Here is a 16,638-nt window from a genome sequence, read left to right as displayed (position 1 = left end):
GCTCTGTCCATGGCGCTCTGTTCTGAGCTTGGTTGGATGTGTCTTGCTTTACAGCAATGATGGGGTTTGTTTCCAGAAGAAAAGTTACACACGGATCTGTTTTTGTTCCTGGGCACCTGCACCACAGGACTAGCTGTCTGTGACTGAGGCACAATCTTCCAGAACGTTCTCCCAGGAGCAGATCTCAGCTGTGGCTGGAGAATCCTTCAGGTGTCTCTGCCCACAGGTGGGCCCCCAGCTCTCAAGCAGCAGAGTTCTCTCCAGCCTCTCAGAGCCTCCGTCTCCACCATCGACAGACTCAAAGATCCTGTTACTATTTGGGAAGCCTCTCTCTGCCTAACTTCTTTTTCAGTGCCCTCTGTCTTCTGAATTCCAGCTGCCTTGGTCTCCAGAAGATCCCTCTCTGTCTCCTTAACTTGGTGTGGTCTGGGAACAGCCCCAGCTAGAGTGCCACAGTGGTTTGTCCCTCCACTGTCCAAGACCTGGAAATGATCTCAGTTTCACCACCCCAGTTTTCCAATTGTTTCCTTTCTTTTATGTGTTATTATTATCAGTGTGTGTGTGTGTGTGTGTGTGTGTGTGTGTGTGATATGTATGGGGGTGTGCGTGTTGTGACCCACATGTTGAGTCATCGGACAGCTTTCTGGTAACATTTCTCTCTTTCTACCTTTACCTGGTTCCAGGAGTGGAGCTCAGATCCTCAGCTTTGCCCAGGTGGCCCCTTTCACCTGCTCTGCTCCCTGTGATATTTCAGTGCAGCCACCTAGAGTTTATTTTCTCCTTTCCTGGTCTGTCTTCCAGATCTCCCACCCTACATCCTCTCCCCTGTGCTGGATGCCACGCAGACCCAGGCCCCAGCCTTTGCTCTGCTCTGTGGCCAGCCATCTTCCTGCTCTTCTTGAGGGCCTTACTGCACTGCTCTGTGCACAGTGTGGTGTGTGTGTATGTGCGTGTGTGTGTGTGTGTGTGTGTGTGTGTGTGTGTATGTAGATTGTGTGGTGTGTGTATGTTGTGTGTATGTGTATGTGGACTATGTATGTGGTGTGTGTGTGATGTCTGTGGTGTGTGTGTATGTGGTATATGTGTGTGTTGTGTTTGTGTGTCTTGCAAGTCTGGTTAACGGTTCTCTGTATGTGACAGTCCCACAGCCCAAACCCCACCACAGTGCACTGAAGAGCAGAGCCTGGCCCTTTGAGGCAGGGGAGGCAGGGCTCTTTGCCTTTGGGACTGTGAACATCAAAGCAGTCGAAGGAACCCCGCTGGGGTTCCCCAAGGCAGTCCCCGACACCTCCATTTAGGCAATAGCATTCTTCCCCTCAGGAAACCAGGTTCCTGGCAGAAGGTGCCAGAACTTCCAAACACAGCCAAGACTCCACTGGGCAAGATGCTCTAGCCCTGAGGCTCTGTCCTTGGTCAGGTGCCAACATCAACAGACATCCACTGGTCGGGTCATCCAGGGGAGGCTGACTCTGGGTTTCATGTCGTCTCTGGGGCCCAAAGAGTCAGAGGATCTGCTCAGCAGTGTGGGTTACCACCCCTGGCCCAGTCAACCCCACAAGGCTGAGGATCTGTTGAACTTGGTGTGCAGTGCTGATATCTGGATGCTGACACACATGTCCACTGCTGCCTGCACATGCTCAGTGCTGGGCAGGGGTCTGGCTGGCCCACTATGCCATGTGGGGATAACTTCTTGTCACCTATACAAACATGCCAGAGGATTCTGTGTGTGTGTGTGTGTGTGTGTGTGTGTGTGTGTGTGTGTGTGTGTTATGTTCTTGCTGGGATGGAAGGATAGTCTCCACCTCCTTGACTCAAGGCAGAAGCTATTATGGTATGGCTGACATATGGAGGCTTGCTGACCTCATGGCACACACGTTGGTAGTACTGGAGATGTTAGATAGGTGGTACTGGACCCTGGACCCTGGACTCTAACAGTCACCACCACTGTCATCAACAGGCTGATTAAACAGCTAAGTAATAGTGAAAGCTGAGGGGAGAGCTATTCAGTGCGGGGCACACTGGGAAGAGGGATAAAGATGTCCAGTCACTCCCTGGATCCAGACATGAGACTCAGGTTTCAACAGAGGGCAGGAGGAGTGCAGAGCTGAGAATCCTGGTCAGGGTGTGGTCCTGCCCATCACTTTCCCATCACTGTCTTAGCTCCAGTCTCTCCTGCAAGGTGGTCTGACAAGTTCTCAGACCTGTGAGAGGTCTCTGGGAGACAAACTCCCTCTCTGTATAGCTCCAGGCTTCAACCTTTCCCTCCCCCAGCGTGAGACTCCTGGGAAAACTCCGATGCTTTGGGTTCTGCTGTTTCAGTGGTCTGACAGGTAAAGGGAGATCCATAAGCATCTCCTCAGGGTATCCTCACTTCTGCTGACCTGATCACGACTGGGGGCATCTGAAGAGCCCAGTTGCTTTCTCCTTTCTCTCTACCCTCAAACCTATAACCTGGTACCACTGAGCAGCTGGGGACCTCAGGGGCCCCTCACTTGCAGCCTCCATTTATTTATCTGTGAAATGGGAGTAGCAAGCTTCTTTCCCTGTCCATTGCTGCTAAAGGCACTTAAGAGGCAAGAGTGTGCTTGAAACAGGGAATCAAGTCTGTCATTGTCCCGTTATTACTTGTTAGTTTCTTAATTAACAGACTTGTCTGAGAGCTGGGGCACAATGATGGTCTCTGCCCCCAGAGGTGGGCACGGAGGAGGTGTGACTCTGCCAGGGGTGTAAAGAGGCCCCTTCTAGAGACCAAAGTGCTGGGTTGGTGGAGGTGGCAGAGTAGAGGGCTCGGTTTGGGCGTGGATACAGAGAGTGCAACTTGGCTGTTACTAGCTTCCTATTCTTGCGTCTCTGAGCCTCAGTTTCCCCAAGTAGTGTGGAAGTGAGTGAGGCTTGTTGTGACATCTGGTGAGTGTTGACACAGTGGCTAGCGAATGAGTCCTGGGTGAGCATTAAACACAGCTGCACCTCCACCTCCCAGCTGACTTCACCGCCTACCCGCAAAGCCAACATGGAGTTGTGGCAGGCCTTGGCAGGAAAGAATGGCACCTAAGAAGTGCTTCAGTGCTCCCGAGAGGAAAGAACCTCTATGATGGCTGAGTCTGCAGAGGAACCAGCTTCCTGCCACCTACGTCCCCACCACCATCCCTTTATCTTTCCGGGTTGCACTGTCCCAGGGGAGCCGGCCAGGGAAATCTGAGCTGCAGGGAGGAGATGTGGGCTGTGTGTCTGCCTGGACCATCACCTGGGGAGTGAGTCCCAGGTGTGACCATTGTTCCTGAGCACAGGTGAGGGTAATGTGGCCTGACAGCCTGAGGAAGGGCCCCTGGAGGACTCATGGGCACTGGAGTAACCAACATTCTGTGGACATCCCTACAGCCCCAGCTTCTTCATGTGCTTCTAGGACCAGTGGTTTGGATTCATCTGGGCAGCCCATTCTTTGAGTGCCTTGGCAAAGATCTCCACTGGGAAGGACAGAGTATGTATTGTCGGGGATGCAAGCCCAGCCTTTGTGTCCCACTGCCACTCCTGACCACAAGAATTCCTTTTGCACACTACTTGACAGCAGGAGGATCTCACCCACCCCCACCCCACCCCCCTGCAACCAAGCCTGCACCTGTGGGGACAGCTTCCTCTGTTCCCCATTTCCCTCCTGTCACTTCCTTGGGGCTGGAGGAAGGTGGAGCCCTAGCCAAACATACCTCACCCACCATTTTTTCCAAAACCTAATTATGATGGGCACCGACCCAGGCCCAGGCCTGCCAAGATGCTCCCCGTGTGAATACCTGCACAGGGCCCTCCTGTGGGAACCAGGAATCACCCGAGCCTGGCATCTGTCCCCAGCCTGCCTTGTGACATTAGGCAGATCAAAGCCCCATTGTAAATAGTCGTGTTCACTCTGTTTGTCTGCTTGAAGCTCGTGTCCCAGGAGGGCCCTTCCCTAGGACAGATTTGGGGAAAGGGATCTGACCGCCAACACAGGACTCCAGCCCCAGCCAAAAAGTGAAATCACCTATCCTGGGTCTGAGGCTGGGCACACCCTGAGACAAAACGAGCTCACGTGGGGCAGCCTGCCCACTCCAGCATCGACCCAGGAACAAGTTTCTACTCAATTCTACTAAACTACTAAGAGGGAACTTAACCTCCCAGAACCATGGAGGCAGAGTGGATGGGGGACAAAGCAGCTGAGAAAATGGAGGGACCACTCCCATACCACAGCACCTACAAGGCCAGAAAGTGAGAATACATCAGATAGATAGTAATGTCTGTGTCATTTGATGGGAAAATTCAGATGGCTTAAGTTCCTTGGTGACAGTGACCTAGAAGGGTCCTAACCATCGTATACTCCACACATCCCTTGGTATTGGCTACCTCAAACACAGTGCTGAGATGGATTAGTAATGTCTATCTGAATGCTTGTCTCACAGAGGGTGCTGATGTCATCTCTGGTGTATTAGTCAGACAAGCCAGGATTTACTAAGTAAGCCCAGTATCTCAATAGCTTAACGCTATGCATGTTTGTTTTCCTCTCACCTGAAGACTACAATGAAGGGATGTGTCTGGTGGCCCAGGGATCCATGTCTGCATCTCATGCTGCTGCTGGAGAGGTCATTGGAACTTCTCATGGTTGCTATGATCTGAACTGTCCCCACTCCCTTGTCCCCCAAATCCACACACTGAGGTCCTGGTCCTCAGTCCCCTACAATGTCACTATGTTTGGAAAGAGAACCATTGATGAAGTGAGGTCAGAGTTAGGTCTTTGTGGCAGGTCAGAGAAATTAGTCTCTAAGAACAGGATCCAGGTGTGTACAGAAGACAACCGTAGGACACAAGGAGAAGATGCTCTACACACGCCAAGAATACCTGCCTCAGGAGGCCCCATCCCTGCAGTGCCTTGATCTTGGATGTCCTGTTTCCAGATGTGAGACTCACAACCTCTGTTAAGCTTCCTGGCTATGTCAGCTGCATATGTCTAGAGTCTTCTGGTTTGAACTTGGGCTGTTGTCTTGGTGATGCTATTTCAAGAAGTTCTAAAAATTTGGGAGATGGGATCTACTTAGAAGAAGGTCACAGGGGCCGGGTCCATGGGAAACCCGATTCATGGCCCCTTCTTACTGTGTTTCCCGTCTACCATTATGCAAACTGCCTCGTCCTTCATGTGCTTTTTTTACTGCCACAATGTTCTGCCCAAGCACACGGACCAAGCAACCACGCATAGAGTCCCCTGAAACTATGAGCCAAAACACATTGCTCTCATCCCCCGTGAGAACGTTCTCTCAGACAATTTGGTCAAAGCAACCCCAAAGTAACCAATGCAAAGAAATGACACCGAGAAATGATGCAGCTTTTGTGACCAAACCTGGCCGTATTGTGTATCAGCCTTTGTAACTAATTTGCTAGATCAATCTAAAAGAGGTTAGAGCTGAGATCCTAGGGAGCCCAGAGTACTGCAAAGTTCTCGTGAGAGTTCAGAGGACCAGAAGCTGACAGGAATGGAGAGAGCTGAGACTCAGGAGGTTTTAGATGGGAACAGGAGTCCCTGGGATTGGACTAGCTGCCCTTCATATAATATGGAGGGATTTTTCCTCACTAAATCGTGAGATGTTGAGTGAGGTTGCATTTTATTTAAACACTAGTTCAGAGGAAGGACTTTCAAAGGCAGTGTGGTGTGTGACTGGCACAGATCTTACATACTATGTTTAGCCAGGTTTACACTGAAAAAAAAATATCAAAAAGAGCTGGAAATGGGGGCGGGTTTAAAAACTCGAGCATTTGTCCAGAAAAATAGAACATTGAAAGTTTTTATACAAGCAGGGTGCGGTTGTTAAAGAGATTAGCATCTTTAAAAAGAAGTCAAGTACTTTGAATCAGGACAATAGCAAAGATGTCTTAAGGGCGTCTCAGGGATTAGCTGGACTCCACCCATCCCGGTTTTTCCTTGAGAAGAGTGCATCTAGGAGGCACCTTGCGCGCACACACACAGCTGCCTAGGAAGTTGTTTCCTATGATTCATTTCACCCTGCTAAGAGCCACAGGTACTCAGAGGCTGCTGCACTTGTGGTCTACCGGGGTCAGCCTGCGACGGAGCTGGTGGCAGACACTGGCTTTGCAGAATGCAAGGGTGAAGGGAGAATGGGGGGTTCGTACGCAAGTTTCAAAGGAAGACTTGGGAGTAGCCGGGGGAGGATCCCTGTGAGCAGCCCCTTCTCCCTGAAAGAGAGTCTATAGAGCTATAGGAGGAAGCCTAAGTATGGCAGAGACCCTAGGAATACAGATCATCTGGCCGGCAAGGGAAGCAGCAGTCAGTGAGTGGAGCTCGTCCAAGAGTGAGGCACAGGGTTTGTAAATAGCAAGATGGTAGCAGAGAGTTTCCAAGTCCACGGGAGCTCACTAAGACATCATATTCCCCGATAGGCCTATCCCACTCAGTGTCTGTTGTGGTGAGCCTGTGAAAGCCAAAGCTAAGTTTCACGTTTTAATCACCTGTGAAACAAAAATTTAATTACGTGATCCATGAAACAAAAATGCCTCTCACTAGTAAGCCCCACCCCCAAGAACAGAGGCCTCCTGAAATGCTGGGGGCTAATGTTTATGGAACATAACAAGTCACATGTTTTCATCCCCCGAAAAAAAATGTGTTTGACCCAACTGCCCTGGATGTGCTTCATCACATGTAGGCTGGGGACACACAGGTAGGAAATACACCAGGATGTGTGCTTGCCCCTGATTGGACTTGATGCAAAATTCTGTGGCCTTATCAGGTCGCCATTTTCTGGGAACCCAGAAAAGGACCTGGCCAGAGTCCTGGCCAATAATTAATTAAAGCTTGCTTCAAATTTGCCTCAAAATTACAGTTCTGGTCTTACTATTGCCTGGTGGGATTAGCACTCCACCTTCCCCTTCCCCTTTGGAATAGGAGTGTCTGCTATTGTGTATTGGTTGGAGATTAACTTGCTTTTTAGAATTTTTTCTGGGGTATACAGCTGAGAGTTGCCTTCAGTCTTAGAGATTTAGAACTTGCTGGGATTTGTTTGTTTGTTAGCAATGTTGCGGGCCAAAGAGATGACTCATCCATGAAGAGTGCTTACTGCTTTGTCTTGAGGACCATTGTTCGATCCCAGCACCAGAGCACTCATAAATGAAAGTAACTCCAGTTTGGGGGGGATCTGACGACCCCTTGTGGCCTCTGTGGGTACCTGTATACACAGAAGCATATATACTCACACTCATGCACACATAAAAATAAATAATTTTCTTAAAGAGTAGAAAGTTCTAGCTAATATAAATAAATGGGTGGGATTAGTGTTGAACACTGTTGGCAGCGTTAAGACTACGGGGGATGTCAATCCTGAGATTTGCTGGAAGAAAACCAGTTCCACCATTTTGGGCCAAATTTAAAGCAAGCTTTACTAAATATTAAATACTGATCAAGAGTGGACTTTGGTCAGGACCACTCCCTGGACTTTCCTAGTTGAGAATAGCCCCAAACCACATGCACTTTAGTTTCCCATGAGGCCTTGTTAATTTTTTTTAAGAACTACATTTCCCAGCATTCCAGGAAGTTACCTGGTCCCTGAGTGGGTCAGGCTTACAGGTTAATTTTGGGTCATTACAGGGACTCTTGGGGATACATTTATTTTGTAAGACAGCCATGGATGAGGAGCAAGGGGTAGAATGTTGAATACAAAACATGTTCCATGAGTTCCTGTGCTGGGGGGCTTAGTGCCCAGTTGAGGTTCTGTAAACTTTAGATGGTGGGGCACCTGGTGAAGTCAGCCCCTGGGGAGGAGTCTGTGGGAGCTATCTCTTGCTATCTCTATCTCTTGCTCTGTTCCTGTCTACCACAACACGAACAGCTCTCTTCCTGCATGAGTTTGCTGCTCTGATGTTCCTTTCAAGTGCACAGGACCAAGCTTCCACGAACTGAGCCCTCTAAGATTATGACCCCAAACAGGCCCTTCCTCTCTTCCTTGTTCCTGCTGGGTATTTGGTCAGGGTGCTGAGAAAAGAGGAGGACTCTGTGCAAAGGTCAAAGGTGAATGCTGGGGACACAAGTGTCCTGCACCTGCTAATGCCGTTGAATGCCAATACAGGATGCTGACTGGAGGATTGGGGACAAAGCCATCTTAGGTCCAGGTTACAGCAAATTCAAAGGCAGTTCCTGCTGTGATCTGCATGACTTCTGTCAAATCTGACTGCAGTACCACAAAGATGCCTGAGGTCTGTCTATTTCACCTGTAAAGCGGCCATGGATCTCAGGAAAGGAAACTGAGCTTGGCTGAGTGGTCCGTTTGCTCCAGCCTTGCACCAAGTCAGTCTTGCTGCCTCCCGCCCTCTCTGCTGCCTAGGCCGGGTTACCGGCCTGGGGCTCAACAGTGAGAGCAGACACTCCAATACCTCTGAGGTGGCCCAACCTGCAGCTATTCCTCTTCCTGGAAAGCCTGCCCCCTCCTTGCGAAGGCCCTCATTTTCTTCCTCAAGGAAGAAAGTAATCTAGGCTGTCATGTGTACCACAGCGCCATGTCCTAGGAACATTCCGTCTCCGTGGGCTTAGCTGTGGAAGCTGATTTTCTGAGGTTTCCTGAGAAAATATTTCTTTGAGGGAGAAGCCCTAAAAGGTGAACGGTTCACCAGGTGAACTGAGGAATCCGATACTCCAAGGAAAATCCATTTCCGCAAGGGGCTGGCGTCCTCAGATCCCACACACCTGGCCTCCCAACAATTCCTGTTTACTTTCTAGAGATTAAAAAAAAACATTTAAAGCTGCTATTTGCATGCAAATCTCAGGAGAACCTGACCTCTGTGATTTGCATGTGGGCAAGGGTTTCTGTCCTGGTTCTTGTGGGCAGGGTCCAGTGGTCTCCCTCATAGCTAGTTTCTCAACTGGACCAAGCTTTGAAGGCTGGATCGTGCCTCTTAAAATGAAGCTGGGTCCACAGTGGCCAGGCAACAAGAGTTAGGCTCAGAAAACAGCGAGGCTGGCAAGTAACTCAGTGGGTCAAGTGCAGGTATGAATGCCTGCCACCCATCCCCAGAACCTGTGTGAAAACCTGGGCATGGTAGTGTGCACTTAGAACCCCAGCACGGAGGAGGCGCTGGGACATGGGCATCTCTAGGACTCACTGGGCAGCCAGCCCAGCCCGATTGATGAGATCCAGACCAGTGTCCAAAAGCCAAGGAGCACCCAGCACTTAGGAGGCAGAAGCAGACAGATAGATCTCTGTGAGTTTGAGCCCAGTGAGGCTCTATCTCAAAAAGCCACACAAACCAACAGACAAAGCAAGGTGGATGGCTCACAAAGTACACTATGAGCTTATGCATGTACACACTACACACACACACACACACACACAGAGAGAGAGAGAGAGAGACAGAGAGACAGAGAGACAGAGAGACAGAGAGACAGAGAGACAGAGAGACAGAGAGACAGAGACAGAGACACAGAGAGAAACAGAGAGACGGAGGGAGGGAGGGAAGAAGGAAGGAAGGAAGGAAGGAAGGAAGGAAGGAAGGAAGGAAGGATAGGTGGCTTGGGATTGCAGAATCAGGAAATTCAAGAGAGCCCATGTTTCCAGATGCAAGCAACCCACAGTCATAGGGCCCCCCTGGTCTCCACAATTTCATCTTCAGATTCAACCCAGTCCTGATGGGAACCCAGAGAGTTGGTTTGTGGATGCTGAGATCCTGTTTGTAAAGTCATGTGGTGACACATAGGTGAGGTGAGGCGGCCAAGTTAGAGACATTGAGGATGTGATTGGTCCTCCAGGGGCCTGTGCTACACAACAGTATGGGAAAGAGAGGAAGGTCTGAGGCAGGGGGTTGGCTGGGGAGGAGGCTGCATCAGAGGTTTCTCTACTCACTATTCCAGCTCTCTTCAGTTTTTACTACCTCCTTTTTCCTTTGGATTTATTTATGTGTGTGCATATGTATGCATGTGTATACATGTATGTGCATTGTATGAAAAAAATAAAAAGGAAAGAAAAGAACATGACTGCTCCTAGGTGTGGTGGACGAGAAGGTTTATTGTAGTTGGAGGGGAGAGCATAACCAAAGGCAGAGACATCTGGGAGAGTCCAGAGTGAACATGACCCTGAGCCATGGGAGGAGGGGGAGGCGAGGGGGGAGCAGGTACCCGAAATGGTGGGATTATATAGGGAAGAGCAGTCCCACTGCCACCCCACGCCTGACTGGAGAATCCAGGGTAAGGGATGGGGAATGCCAGCACGGAGGGCCCTGTAACCTCTGGGGCTGAGGGATGCTGGGAGAACCTGGCCACCAAGTCTACTTTGATGTGTTAAACAGGCACCTCAGCTATTGTCCTAGGGGTTGAGACTTAACAGGTACCATAGTGCACTCTTAGATAGAGGTCAGAGGTCAACTCTGTGGGGCTTATTCTATTCCGCCATCTTTAAATGAATCTGAATCTGACGATTGGACTCCAATCCCCAGGTTTGATGTGTGGGCAAGTACCCCTCCCCCAAGCCTTCTCACCAGCCACACCTCCCATACCTGAGTATTCTGGGGCCCTGAGAGTTTGATACACGTGCTCAGAGCTCAGTGGCTGAGAAAGGCTGGCTTGCACGTCCAGCTCTGCGCACGTCTGTAATCCAAATCAGCTACAGAAATGGCAATTTTTGTCTTGAACCTGGACATCTCGGTGTTGGGATGTAGGATCCTTAATTCCTCACCTCTCCTCATTAAATGCCGGGGATACAGGCTCACACACTGTGCCCGAGCTTTCTCTGAGTACCAGTGATTTGAACTCAGGTCCCCCCATTCATACAGAGCAGACACTGGTGCCCACTGAGCCAGACCTTGGATGCACATTTTTCTCTGGAATATTTTTAATTGTATTTTAGGATTAGCCATCCGAGGGACCATTATATCCTAAGGACCAAAGTTGCCCTGTCCTTTTCTGAAATCACATTTTGTTAATAGTTCAGACTCTGCAGGATCTGTGTCTGCTGTCTGACCCCTCGGTTCACCACAGCCTGCTAACAGGAGCCTGCTTCGTCCTCCTCCCATACACTCTCCTTAAGCACTTAGCATCCTCCCACCCTGAGCACCACAGTAACTTTTTGTGTGTGTAGCCTGGGATGGGGATGGTGCTCAGCCCAAGCCGGCTAAATCAGAGAGGAGGATAGGAATGTGTGTGCCCAAGTTGGCACTCAGATCAAGGTTGCCCAGCCTGGGGAGAGGAGCACGCAGAGAGAGTCGGGTCAAGGCACAGTGAGAGGAGAGTCAGGGATTGGGAGGAGCTGGCCCCAGCTCAGAGGCCTCAGTTGTGCTGAGGATGAAGACACTAAGCAGATCGTGTCTTTGAGGGGAAGACTCAGCATGAGTCAATAGAAGAGAGTCGTAGGAGGATCCAGGGAGCTTCAGGAAGACTGAAAGATTCTTGTGGGTGGGGGATCAGGAGACAGAGTGGGAAGATGGTGATCCCACCCCCACCCTACCCCCAGGCCTGCTGTTGTCCATTCAGTTACCCTGAGCCTCTTGAGTGTGCTCCACCTTGGGGTACAGGCCTCTGGGGTTCTTGGGGTCTTGCCGTAGGACTGATGTCAGAGGGCAAGAGGCAGGAGATTCAACTGTTCCTCCAAAGAACCACCATAGGGCAAGCTTTCTGGCCAGGCAATACGCCGTATGCTGACTTCAGGGAAGGGAAGGTACCGTTTTATCTCTACAAGTCTCTGGAAGGGCCATTTGGTACCACATGGGCTCAGGGAAGCAGTGACGGGCAGTGAGAGGCCCTCCCTCCATCCATCACTGAGTTGGGATATAGCTGCTCCTTGGTGCTGTTTGAGCATCCCTCTCTGTCCCCATCTTTGTGGTAGACTGAGCTGCTGAATAGGCACGGGGCACTTCAAAGCTCCGGAGATGGGCTGTGTCTCTCAAAGAAGGTTCCAGGGAATTCCAATCCCATAATATGTAACAGGCAAAGGACCCAGGGGCTGATGTTAATTTAAAGAATGTCATTTGCTCTCTGCCCTTACATGGGTATCATGGGGGTTCTATTAAAGATTCTTATGCTGGAACCAACCTAACTTCTCTCATTCTAGTAATGTCCTGAAGGATCTAGAACCTGCTCTTGGAAGCAATGATTACGCTGCCCACTCTGGGCAAGCGCCCGGTGCTGAGCAGGCGCATAGGCTGACAGGTGCCCACGCTGAGCAGGCGCCGGCGCTGCGCTAATGCTGAGCAGGCGCACACGCTGAGAGGCGCCCACAACGAGCAGGCGCCCACTCTGAGCAGGCACACACGCTGAGAGGCACCCACGATGAACAGGCAACCATGTATTCCTCAGCCCAGCATCCCTCTACCTGCCATCTAATGCTCCGTGTGCCAAGCTGCTCATTCTCCCGTCCTCCCTCACATCTTTCTCTCAATTGGTATCTGTCCACACTCATGGACACATCGGCTATATGTGGGGAGACCCTTTACTAGAAGCTGTTTATTGGGCATAGAGCTGAGTGACGTCGTTTGGGTTGTGTTTGCTACTGCATTTTGGAGTTGAAGACACGGGGAGATAAAAGGGAAGCCTGGCTATCGGAAATAACCACCAATCCTTCCTTCCTTCCTTCCTTCCTTCCTTCCTTCCTTCCGATTTATTTTACATATGAGAATTTTGCTTACCTGTCTGTATGTTTACCACATGGATGCCTAGCACTTACAGAGGCCAAAAGAGGGCATCAGATGCCCTGGAACTGGAGTTAGGACGGTTGTGAGTCACTGTTTGGGTGCTCAGAATTGAACTCAGGACCTCTGGAAGAACAGCCTGTGCTCTTAACCACTGAGCCATCTCTCCAGCCCCAGTCATGGGTTCTTAATGAGCATGATGCCCTGAGGGCTGGACTGTTGCAAGGAGACCTGAGCCAAGGCTTGTTCCGCTTTGCCTTCCTGCTGTGACTCCTGGCTTTGTAAGAGACCACATGTCTCTCCTGTTCCCTAACGGTAGGGCAGTCTCAGGGACCATTAGATCCTGCTCCAGACAGCCTTCCATGGCTTGCAAGGAGTCTATGCCGTAGCCAGGGTTGGTGAGTACAATTGTGCTGTGCTCCTGGGCCAGGCCCAGGCTGCCAGGACATAGCCCCCCCCGCCCCCGCCCTCCACCCCCACACCCCCAGGCACAGGATGTGTGTGCCCTTCCAAGGAAAGAGAAACCAGATCCTGAGGCCTCTGAGCTCATCTCTCCCCGCCCATCAGCTGCCGCCCCTTTCCCACAGTGGGCAAATACAGGGCTTTATTTACATGGCAACCCCGGGTGGCCAGCGGTGACAGGTAAGTGGCTTATGTAATGGTGGTGTGGCTCTTGGCAGCCTTGTTGTTCCAGGAGAAGGAGTCATGACAGGACTTGAGGCGAGCAACTCACCTCTGAGGTGACATCTGGTTGGATGTGCAAGTCCAGAAGCCTCAGGCAGCCAGGAAGCCAGGCACAATTTCTGCCTGTTGCCTGTCAGCAGGTGACCCCTCAGGAAGGACACATAGTCACTTGGCGTCGTGAGCGGCCGCTGTGAGTAGCCACTGTGTGGACAGCTTGTGAGCAGCTTCAAGTGGCACCAACCGTCTCCCCAGCCCCGCCCACACCTTACAGGCAGTGCTTGTTCCAACCGGCACAGAGAAGTCTGCGCTGCTGCTGTGGGTGTCCAGCACTGAATGCTCTGCTCTGACCCTTTCCAGGTCCCCAGGACCTCTGAGTCTGACGGCTCCAGGTCTGTTCCCTCCCCGGCAGCTGAAAGTGCCCCTCAGCTTCCTGCAGAGTACCTGTGTGCCCAACAAAGCCAGTGTGGAGTTATGATGCCCTCCATGACCCCAGTCTCAGGAGTATAGGGGATTCAGAGCCCAGCTCTGTAGACACCATCCCTCTGCCACAGGCCAGGAAGCACCAAACTCTTGGAGGCCGAAGGGGAGAGCAGGCGGATGCTATGCCATGTTCTGAACAAGGCTTCCACACTTGGGGGGACTTTACTCCATAGGACAGGGCAGGAGGACGAGTCCTTGTCCTACCCACCTTGTAAGGACCATGGCAATTGGGGTTCACCTCTGTTTGGTCCCTTTCCTGATACCCACAGGGTACTGGGAGGGTATGTGCTGTGTGAACCACAAGATAAATAAAATGGAAGGAAGGGAGGGAGGGAGGGAGGGAGGAGGGATGAGAAGAGAGAGGCAAGAGAGGAGGAAGAAAGGAAGGAGGAAGGAAGGTAAGTGGGAGGGGGGAGGAAGGATAGAGAAGGATGTGGGGGGAGGAGTGTGGGAAAGGGGAGGGAGAGTGGTGAGTGCTGTCTGCCCAACCCCTACACTCTGGAGCCAGCCCAGAGACCTGTCCCAGTTCTCCTGACAATGCCTGCAGGTGCTGGACCCATGGCTGCACCTCTCTGGGTGTCTTTTTCACTTTATCATGAATAGTAGAGGTACAACTGTTCCAGCTCACCCAGTACACATCACAAAGATCCATCCAGGCTCACAGAGAAGGGGAAGAGGACTTTGTCCAGGCCTCTGGGACTGGGAGAAGAGCAAAGACAGATTTGTCCTCCCACCCTAGAGGCAGCTGCTCCTGTCCTGGGCCTACAGCCCCCACCTCTCATAGCCCCCCACCCCTGCTGCCTCCCTTTGTCTGCTTCTCTCAGTGTCTGCTGAAGTGGTCCCCCCACTCCCTGCCCCTGCAGCCTCTCCCAGGTAAGCTGGCTTCTGCTGAGTGCTGAGCAGTTCAGGAACCAGCCACAGGCTGTAAGCAGGGTGTTTACTCTTTGGCCTGAGAGAGTCCCATTCAGAACTTGCTCTGCCTTCCCATGGGAAAGCTGCCTCAGGGAGGAGCTGTGCAGCGACCCAGCAGAAGAGGAGGAGGGGAGGGAGGGAGGAAGCCAGCCCTCCCACTGCCCCGGGCTTCCTTGAAATGGTTTGCCAAAGGCTTTATCTCTTTGAAAACAAAAACCTCAAAGAATATTTTTTTTGCATGACCTGATTTTCTGATATGCTCGGAAAATGGTTATGAGACAGGTGGATGGTTATCTCACCCACTTCCCTGTCCACGGCCTTCTGCCTCACTTCTTACCGTGTTTCCTTGCTTGTTCATTCATGCATGCACACACCCTTTCATCCATTCATACTCTGTCCACCACCCATTCATTCATCAGTTCTTCTTTACCTACTTGTTCACCCATACCTCTACTGTTCACTCATCATTCTGTCTACCCCCACCCTCCCACCCACTCACCCACCCGCCTACCTATCCACCCGCCCACCCACCCACTCATTCATCTGCATACTCACTTACCCACCATACATACATACATACATACATACATACATACATACATACATACATACGTACGTACATACATACATAGCCATTTGTTTATCATTGCACCCACCCTCTCATCTGTCAATCATCTAACCTTTACTGAAGCAGTGATGGGAAAGGTCCTGGGCTTGCTGTCCTGAGGCCTAGCCCTGCTCTCAGTAAAGCCACTGTGCTAAGCAAAGTCTGGGCATGACGCCTGCCCATGGTGGACTTCAGATCTTGCTACTTCCTACTTCTGTCCTTCGACAAACCTTGCCCCTCTTTGAACCTTAGTGTCTTCATGTGGAAAACGGGCCAATCACAGTACCTGCCTTCCCATGCAGGGTACAATGAGAAAATGTACACGGGAGTTCCTGGAGTCATGTGAGGAAGTGCCAAGATGGCTGAGTAATAGCCTTCGGCGTTGGCTTTCTGCACTGTGGAGCAAAGGAAGTTGGCTAACTGTGCTGGGGTCTGTGCTGGTGGGGGCATGGACACTGAGACAGTGGGAAGCCAGGATGACACGGCCTGGGAAAGGGTCTCTTACTGGCCGTGGCGGGACAGGGATTCAGTGTTTCTGACAGAGAATGGCTGGCACGGCCTTGCAGACGGCCTTCTCTGGCTGTGGAGTAAAGTCATGAGACTGAAGGACGTGACCATGACACTGAACCTCACTGATACTTTTCCTCCTAAATGCTAAAACTCTGAAGGCCCCAGAACCGTTAGATCTGACGAGATCCCCTGGTCTTTCAGTAACACAACTTTCAGGCCTCACTTTCCCATCCTCTAACCCGGAAAGACATTACTAATCAATTACCATTCTCTTCCCTTAGGGTTTAAAGCCATTCGGCTGCATACACCAACCTCTAGCTTTGTGTGTGTGTGTGTGTGTGTGTGTGTGTGTGTGTGTGTGTGTGTGTGTGTGTGTTACACACATATACCATGCTTGTAGGCGCGCACGCGCACGCACACACACGGGGTCACAGGTCAATTTAGATGTCTTCTTTCTCCTCTTCACTCATTTACTTTGAGGCACAGTCTCTCTGAACTTGGAGTTTATCAGGAGGCTAGACTGCCTGGCCATAAAACTCTAGGGATCTTCCTGCCTTGACTCCCCTAGCCCTGGAGTTAGTGATGGCTGCTGCTGCAGCACCCAGCATTATTTTTCTCAAGACAGGGTTTCTCTTTGTGTAGCCCTGGCTGTCCTGGAACTCATTCACCTGCCTCTGCCTCCCAAGTGCTGGGATTAAAGGTATGCACCACCAATGACCCAGGTGACACCTAGTATTCTACATAGGCACTGGGGATTTAAACTCAAGTCCTCATTGGCTGCTTGGAACACATTTTGCATACTGAGCTGT

The sequence above is a fragment of the Rattus norvegicus genome, chromosome 1, assembly GCF_036323735.1.
Source record: "Rattus norvegicus strain BN/NHsdMcwi chromosome 1, GRCr8, whole genome shotgun sequence".
NCBI classification, from domain to species: domain Eukaryota; kingdom Metazoa; phylum Chordata; class Mammalia; order Rodentia; family Muridae; genus Rattus; species Rattus norvegicus.
The sequence above is the reverse complement of the archived record's forward strand: the minus strand, read 5'-3'. Positions refer to the sequence as shown.